Source organism: Aethalodelphis obliquidens, unplaced genomic scaffold, assembly GCF_003676395.1.
Source record: "Aethalodelphis obliquidens isolate GAN/ISIS:26980383/991018 unplaced genomic scaffold, ASM367639v1 scaffold102, whole genome shotgun sequence".
NCBI classification, from domain to species: domain Eukaryota; kingdom Metazoa; phylum Chordata; class Mammalia; order Artiodactyla; family Delphinidae; genus Aethalodelphis; species Aethalodelphis obliquidens.
Window position 1 is genome coordinate 2,837,150 of NW_020838046.1, and position 7,538 is coordinate 2,844,687.

The following is a 7,538-nucleotide window of genomic DNA, read 5'->3' on the forward strand; positions in this document are numbered from 1 at the left end:
ACAACAGGAAAATGGGCAAAATGGTATCAGGAGGCACTTCTCAAAGGAAATACAAAAAGAAGACCGACATGAAAAGATGCTCAATCTCATTACTGTTCAGGAAATGAAATTAAAATCACAATCAGATATCATTTCACAGACACCAAGTTGGCAAAAATTTTAAAGGCAGAGATTATCAAGTGTTGAAAAGGACAATGAGTAATGCAAGAGGCCACATACTGCTGAAAGGAATGTAAACAGTATGCTAGTATCTACTAAAGTTGAACATGCACAAACCCACGCACCCAGCAGTCCACCCCAGGTATTTACCCTAGAGCAGGCGTTCTCAGCCTCGACACTCGCATTAGGAGTCGGACAATTCTTTGGTGCGTGGGAGAGGAGGAGATGGGAAGGCTGTCCTGTGCATTGTAGTATGTTTAGCAGTGTGCCTGGCCTCTACCCACTAGAGACAAGGAGCACACCACCTCCCAGTTATAACAACCAGAAGTGTTTCCCTTTCTTCCCTTACCCCTATCTCACCTCACCTCCCTCACCCCTGTTTGAGAACTACTTCATCTGTGCACCAGGAGACCAGGACAAGAATGTCCACTGCAGCACTGTTTATTTAGAGTAACAAAAACTAGAGACAGCCCAAACGGCCATCAACAGAATGGATGCAGTGCAATACCACAGAAAAAGTGAGTGAAGAACTTCAGCCACACACACGACTGAATGAATCTCAAATAAAAGACAATAAGCAAAAAAAAGAAAAAAAAAGAAAACTTGCTACATGGTTTCATTTTATAAGGATCAAAAAGTTAAACAAAACTAAAATATTATCTGGAGACACATACACATTGTGAAACTATAAAGAAAAGCAAGGAAATGGTTAAGAGGAACTTCAGAATAGTAGTTACCTCTGAAGAGAAAAGATGCAATTGGGGCAGACATACAGGGAATTGCTAAGATTTTGACAAGGTTCTATTTCTTAAACTGAGTGGAGTGTTCAAAGTTCTTTCATGACTCTTTAAACTGTTCCTATGCATCTTATATGTTTTTGAATGCATATTTTGCACAGTTATACATGCACTCACAAAGGCACAGGGACATTCTCACACACCTGAGCAAATATGATCAAATTGACCCATTCAATGTCCTTTGAGAAGACCACTGTCTGCAGTGACAATGGAAGTGGCAGGCAGAAGGCATTCATCTCTGGTGCTCCAGAGCACATATATCTTTTGCAGTTAGAGGAAGAAAATTAGAATACAGTCATCTCCGCACTCAACAGTCTGTGTCTCTCATGAAGAATCTCCTTACAGAATCCTCATAAAATCATTCACCTAAATTTCCTCAAAGCCCAGCTAGTCTGCATCCCAGCTTGTCAACCCAGTGCCTCTGATCACCCATGTCCTCCTCTGGTCCACTTGACAGTGCACTTAACTTCCTCTACAGCTTGTGAGAAGAGCTCACTGTCCAACCAGACCACAAGCTCCAGGCACCAAGGAAGTGAGTCCCCACAGGCATTCAATGAGTCTGTGTATGTAACCACAACCTCTACAGGGCTCCTGCCTCCCTTCTCTTCTGACCCTCCTTGGCACTCACACAGGCTGGTTGCAGATGCCAGTTATCTGAGGTATGGGAGAAAGACTTTGGTCCTGCAACTCCCCAACCTCCCATTCACACGTATGCAGTCTGGTAAGAATGTGGACTATGGAGCCAACAGGGGTGAGTTGTGTGACTGTGGGCAAATCACTTACCTTCTCTATGCCCTCATCTCCTCACCCACAAAATGGGATCTGCATGGTATCAACCCTTGTAGGGTTGAGCATGAGAGTCAATGCCTGTGAAGCACACACAACAGGCCTGGCTCTACAAGTGGTAGCTATCTTTTCAGATCCACAACCCTTCACCTACAATTCTCAAAAGTCAAAAATGTTGTGAAAACTGAACATTATTTCAAAGTTTGGGCAACAAACTGCCTGGCAGCAAAACCTGAAAATATCTGAGGCTCTTTATAATACCTATTTCTATTACTTACTATAGATATTGATAGATATTGCTACAGAAATCCTATGTTTGATTAAGGAGTGCTTCAGTGTGACTCTGATAAAATTCAAACATTCTGACTTTTCCCCATGTCTGGTTGGGTTTGGGTCAGAGAGTATGACCTGTGTTACCATTTCACAGTCACACCACTCTCAGCAGCTCATCTCATCACCTTTTCCTCTGCTGTACCCTAGGCTGACCCTTATCCACTCACCAACATTCAGTGACAGCCCCCAACCAGTCATTCCCACGCCAGCCCATAATCATAGCCTAGGGAGAACTTCCCGAGGTCACAATCCCAGGAGCCCTGGAAATAGGTCAAGGCCCCTAACAGCTGGGTGCCCAACCTTCTCCCACCTAGGCTCAGGCCAACTCACGTCCTGCAACCTCCTTCTCCAAGTTGAGCCTTCCTCTATCACAGATTTCACCTCAATTACAACACATGACCTCACCACATGCCCTCTGATGGCAGGGCGGGTGCAGAATTTATTCATCTCTGTATCCCCCACAGCTCCTGGCATGCAACAGGCACCCAATAAATACTTGCTGAACTGAACAAATTGTGCTGCTAAGAAAATGGCCATACTGCAGGGCATCCTCCTCATCCTGTAGCAGGCCTTCATCTTCATCTTCACTTTCTGGCTTTAAGACAGCTATTTAAAAAAGTACTAGGAACTCTTAATATTTGATTGCCCCTAACCAAAATGCATTCTCTAAGATTCTCTGAAACTCTGCATAGGAAATGTCTATCAGTGGAGACCCAATTGATACAGTGGACTAGAAGTGGGTGACTTGGAGCTGTGTTTTGCGCATATTGGAATGGAAATGCTTTTTTTTTGTTTGTTTTTGCAGTACGCGGGCCTCTCACTGTTATGGCCTCTCCCGTTGCGGAGCACAAGCTCTGGATGAGAAGGCTCAGTGGCCATGGCTCACGGGCCCAGCCGCTCGGCAGTATGTGGGATCTTCCTGGACCGGGGCACGAACCCATGTCCCCTGCATCGGCAGGCGGACTCTCAACCACTGCGCCACCAGGGAAGCCCCTGGAAATGCTTTTGAGATAACCCAGAAAGGTATCGATAGGCCACAATCCCTGTGGGTCTGAGACCGAGAAATGGCCTGGGCTGAAGTGATAAACAAGTGAGTTTTCTGAGGATTTATGGAATGCTCAAAGCCACAAGAATCCTTGAAGCCACAAGAGATCATGCAAGGGAGGAAGCCCACACTGAAAGAGAAGCTGGCCAAGGAGGGCATCTGCAGAGATCTGAGGGAGGAGGTTGACTTGAGAGGTAGGAGGAGAACTAGGAGAGGCTGAGCAGCCAAGGGCCAGATGGGTCAAGGGACAGAGGTGACCACCTATGGCAAAGCTGCCAGAAGGCTCAACTGGACGTTCTCAACTGGCCCTGGCATCCAAGAAGAAAAGCCTCTTTGATTTGAGATCTGGTGGTCCCAAGGGCCACTCTGAAGGATCTTGGAGGTAAGGGGGCTTCTATTGTTTAAAATATAAATTTTTCCAATGAGACACGACAACTAAATGCATCTAAATCCTGACTTGGATCCTATACCACAAAAAGGAAATGGACAAGAAGAGCAAAAAAAATCTGAATAAGGCCTGTAGATGTTAGGTGTCCTGGTTTTGCTAATTGTTCTGTTAAATAAGATGTTAACATTTGGGGAACCTAGGTGATTAGAATGTGGGAATTTTTGTACTAGTTTTAAAACTTTTTTCAAATTCTTAAGTTACTTCAAAGAAAATTTTTTTTAATAAGACATTTTATAAACGTAAATGCCTCAAAGCTAAGCCAGGTGTACCACAGCTCAGGAATGGCCTTTGTGAAACGGAGTCCTCCTTCTTCTCCTACCCATCTCAATACCAAACAAAAAGGGGGGAAAAGGGGAAAACAAAGACCCTATGCAACGTCGGCGATCCCAGAAGCAGGCAAAAACTATGAACGCCAGAAATGCCCTGCACCCAGCGCGCCCCGCGCGGAGTGGCCCCTCCCCCTAAGGGGCGTGGCGTGGGAGCCGCACCCCCCCCCCCCCGCCCACAGATGTCCGCCCACGCCGCCCCCAATCTGCCCCGCGTCAGCCTGACCCAGCCCCAGCACCGCCCACAGTCCGTCCGGCCTCCAGCCCGGGCCCGCCCCCGATTCCTACCAAGGGTCCCAGCCACTCCTCCCTTAGTACATCCTGCGTTTAGCAGGCCGTGGTCCGGTCCACAGCCCGGCCTCGCCCAAAGTCTCCCGCCCCCAAGCCCGCTCCGCCCCAGCTGAGTCCTCCCCGGTCCCAGCCCAGCCTCCCCGTCCCGCGGCGAGAGCGCCCCCGTGCGGCCCTCTGAGTTCCGCGCCCGGAGGTCCATTGTCCCTGTCCTGGTCCCACCTACCCGTAGTCCGCCCGCGGCAGCGAAGGCCAACGCCTCGGGCACCGTTGAGAAAACGCAACGCCAGGGCGCGCCGCTCCCACAACCAAGAGGGGCCCAGTAGGCGGTGCAAGCGGGACGACGCCTACCTGCGCCGAACGGACCAGAACCTCGTGGGTTCGCACCAGATACCACCGGCAGCGCAGAGCCCAGAGCGCCGCTGCCCCGCCGGCGTCGGGCGTCGCGGCCGCGCAACGTCCGGCACGAGAGCGCTCGGTTCCCCTCGGCCCGCCTTCTGCTCTCCGCCCAGGACACGCCCCTGCCCAGGACACGCCCCCGATTCGAGCGACCATCGAGACATTGGGGCCTCCGCGGCGCCTAGAGGGGACGCAGAAGTGCCTCTGAGGCAGGGCCCAAGACGGCAGAAATATTTTCTGCCCCTATGGCAGCCCCTTCTCGTCCTGTCTCTTTACATGCTAGCCTAGGCACTCTCCTCGCTATTACTCAGGAGGGCACGAAGTCTTTTTTTCTTTCTAGGTCGGTGGTTCTCCAATGTAGTTCCAGACCAATGGCAGCTTCACTTGGGAACTTGATAGAAATGCAAATCCTGGGGCCCCACCCCAGACCTACCGAATCAGAAACTCCGAGGCCAGGCCCAACAATCTGCGTTACTGGACCAACCTCACACCCTGGACTTTTGGTCTGGATAATTCTTTGTTGTGGGGCCCTGTCCCATGTATTGCAGGTAGGATCACCTGATAAAATATAGGGCGGCAAGTTAAATTTTAATTTCAGATAAAAATATACTCTAAAATTAATCTTGGAGTTATGTATTTCATCTGGCGACCCTACCGACAGGTATTTTTATTTGCTAAATCTGGCAGCCGTGATTTTAGGATTTTGAGCATCCCTCGCCTCTACCCACCAGGTGCCAGTAGCACACCACACCCCTGCTCCACGAGTTACAACAACTAAAATTGTCTGCAGACAAGGTACCTTGCGCGCCGCGCGGTGGGGGGCGGGGGGGGGCGGAGAAACCGGGGCGGGGGAATCCCCCTTCCAGCCTGGACCACTCCCGTCGCCTCTCCATACACACACTTTGAGGCTCTGCTCCATAAAGTATATAGGAAGTGACTTTACAGAAAAGGGTGCCTTGGCCTCCAAGGGTTTTTCTAAACACAAAAATCCTTGGGACCAAACTGTGCTAAACATTCAAGAAGAGGGGCGAGTAGTGAAGATTTTGTATTTTCTTCTCCACCCTGGCACTTCTCATAAGGGTTTTGGTCACTGTAAAGTGTAAACCACCTGGGTCAGAAAAATAAGTTACCATGCCCATTTGTGAGATTCTGGAGCCGAGGGCACACTCAAGTTTGTCATTGTTTTTTCCACAAATACGTATTGTTGCCAGGCAGACCAGGTACAGCGGAGAACAAAAAGTTCTTGTTCTCATGGGACTCACTTTGTAATAGAGGAGGCACTCAAGAAACAAATAGTATCAAAAGTGATAGGTGCTGTAAAGAAAAATGAAGCAAGTTAAGGGGGTAGAAGATGAGCTCTGGGAGGGTGGTGTGCTATTTTAGGTAACATAAATGCAGTGTTTCCTACCTTCCTTTGTTCCCCAGAACCTACATCCCATTCATTCATTCATTCATTCAACAGCCATCTACTGAATGCCCACTCTGTGACAGTCACTGCTTACATTCCAGTGAGAGAAACAGACAATAAACAAACAAGTGAAATATATGGTATGCAAAGTGGAAAGTTCTATGGAGAAAAAAAAATCAGGGAAGGGGAATGTTTAAATAGTGTGGTCACGGAAGTTCTCCCTGAAAAAATTATATTTGAGGGAAAAGCCAAAAGATATGAAGAATAAGCCATGCAGAATTCAAGGAGGAAAATACTTGAAACAGGGAGAACGGCATGTTCAAAGGCCCTGAGGTGGGAGCAAGCCCAGCAGTTTGGAGGAACAGCATGGCTGGAGATGAGTGAACAAGGGGAGTCAAAACAATGAAGTTGGAGAAGTCATAAATCATGTGCCAGGTATGTGGCCAGCCTCTGTGTGTGCTTGGGGCTCTAGTAGAGGAGGAATGCAGTCTGATGAAGCCTTTATAAGTGCCCTCTGAGGTGCATCAAAGAGCCAGACAGGAGGCTATTATAGTGGTTCAGACCAGGTATGATGGTGACTTGGACCAAGGTGCAAATAATGGAGGCAGAGAGAAGTAGTAGGATCCTGGATATACTTTGAAGGTAGAGACACAATAGGGCTTGCTCATAGATTGGATGTAGAACATGAGAGAAAGGAGGCAGGGAAGACTCAAGGGTTTTGGCCTTCACAAGTAGAAGAATAGCGTTGCCGTTGACTGACAAGTGAAAGATGGAAGAAGGAGAAGGTTTGGTGGGAGGTAAGGGGTTTGGTGTTACATGCATACTGGAATCCTCATTCTTTTGGGACCTTGTTTAGCAAATTAGTGGAGGTTACTGACTAGCTTGTCTTTTCTAGATGAAGAAATACCTATCCAGCTCGTACCCACTTTTGTCTTAATTAATGGTTAGGATCCTGACCTAAGCCATTTTCTCCTTGGTGACTTGGACCAAGGAGAAAATGCACAGTAAAAATCTGAGATTTTGCTTGGATGACTGGATTGTTCCACTCAGAATTTAGGTTCCTCACTCCCATATGAATAATGGAAATATTCACAACCCCTAGCTGATTCATAGAGTTTAACCTGGGGAGGGATTACACTGAGCCTTCCCCCTCCATTCTAGCTCCCCAATTCCTTCCTCCTCAGATAATAGAAAGGGTGTATGAAAGGACTTCACTATTCATACAGCAATACGTGTGCTGAAGACTGTGGCTCTTCATTCATGAATGACCTCAAATAGAGGATGGAGGAATCTGAGAATAAGAAGCAAACACTCTTCCAGAATAAACAGCATACAAACCACCAGAAATATCAGGTCCCTACTTTGGGCTATTAGGATCATAGAGATTTGGGGAAGAGGGAATCTAAGATACGGGGAGAAGTAAGTATAGAACAAAAACGGTGAAAAAGATAGTCATGAAAAGATGGACTGAAGGTGGAGAAGAGAGGGAAGAGGAGAATGATGGAGTAGTGGGTGACAGTGTCCTCCAGGTGAGCCCATCTAGTGGCTC

The 7,538-nt window shown here is 48.0% G+C and overlaps 1 protein-coding gene across 4 annotated transcripts in view; it reads right to left on the bottom strand.

The window, feature by feature from the left end:
* PGBD2 (piggyBac transposable element derived 2) overlaps positions 1–4,913 on the bottom strand; it is a 29,859-nt gene extending 24,946 nt beyond the window's left edge. For 2 of the 4 annotated variants that reach the window (XM_027096390.1, XM_027096387.1), the window contains exon 1: positions 4,534–4,913. The gene's annotated coding sequence lies outside the window, so the exon portion shown is untranslated. Of the gene's footprint in view, positions 1–4,408 lie in introns of all 4 variants that reach the window. The other 2 variants (XM_027096389.1, XM_027096386.1) reach the window with 1 other exon arrangement.
* Positions 4,914–7,538: the final 2,625 nt, after the last annotated feature.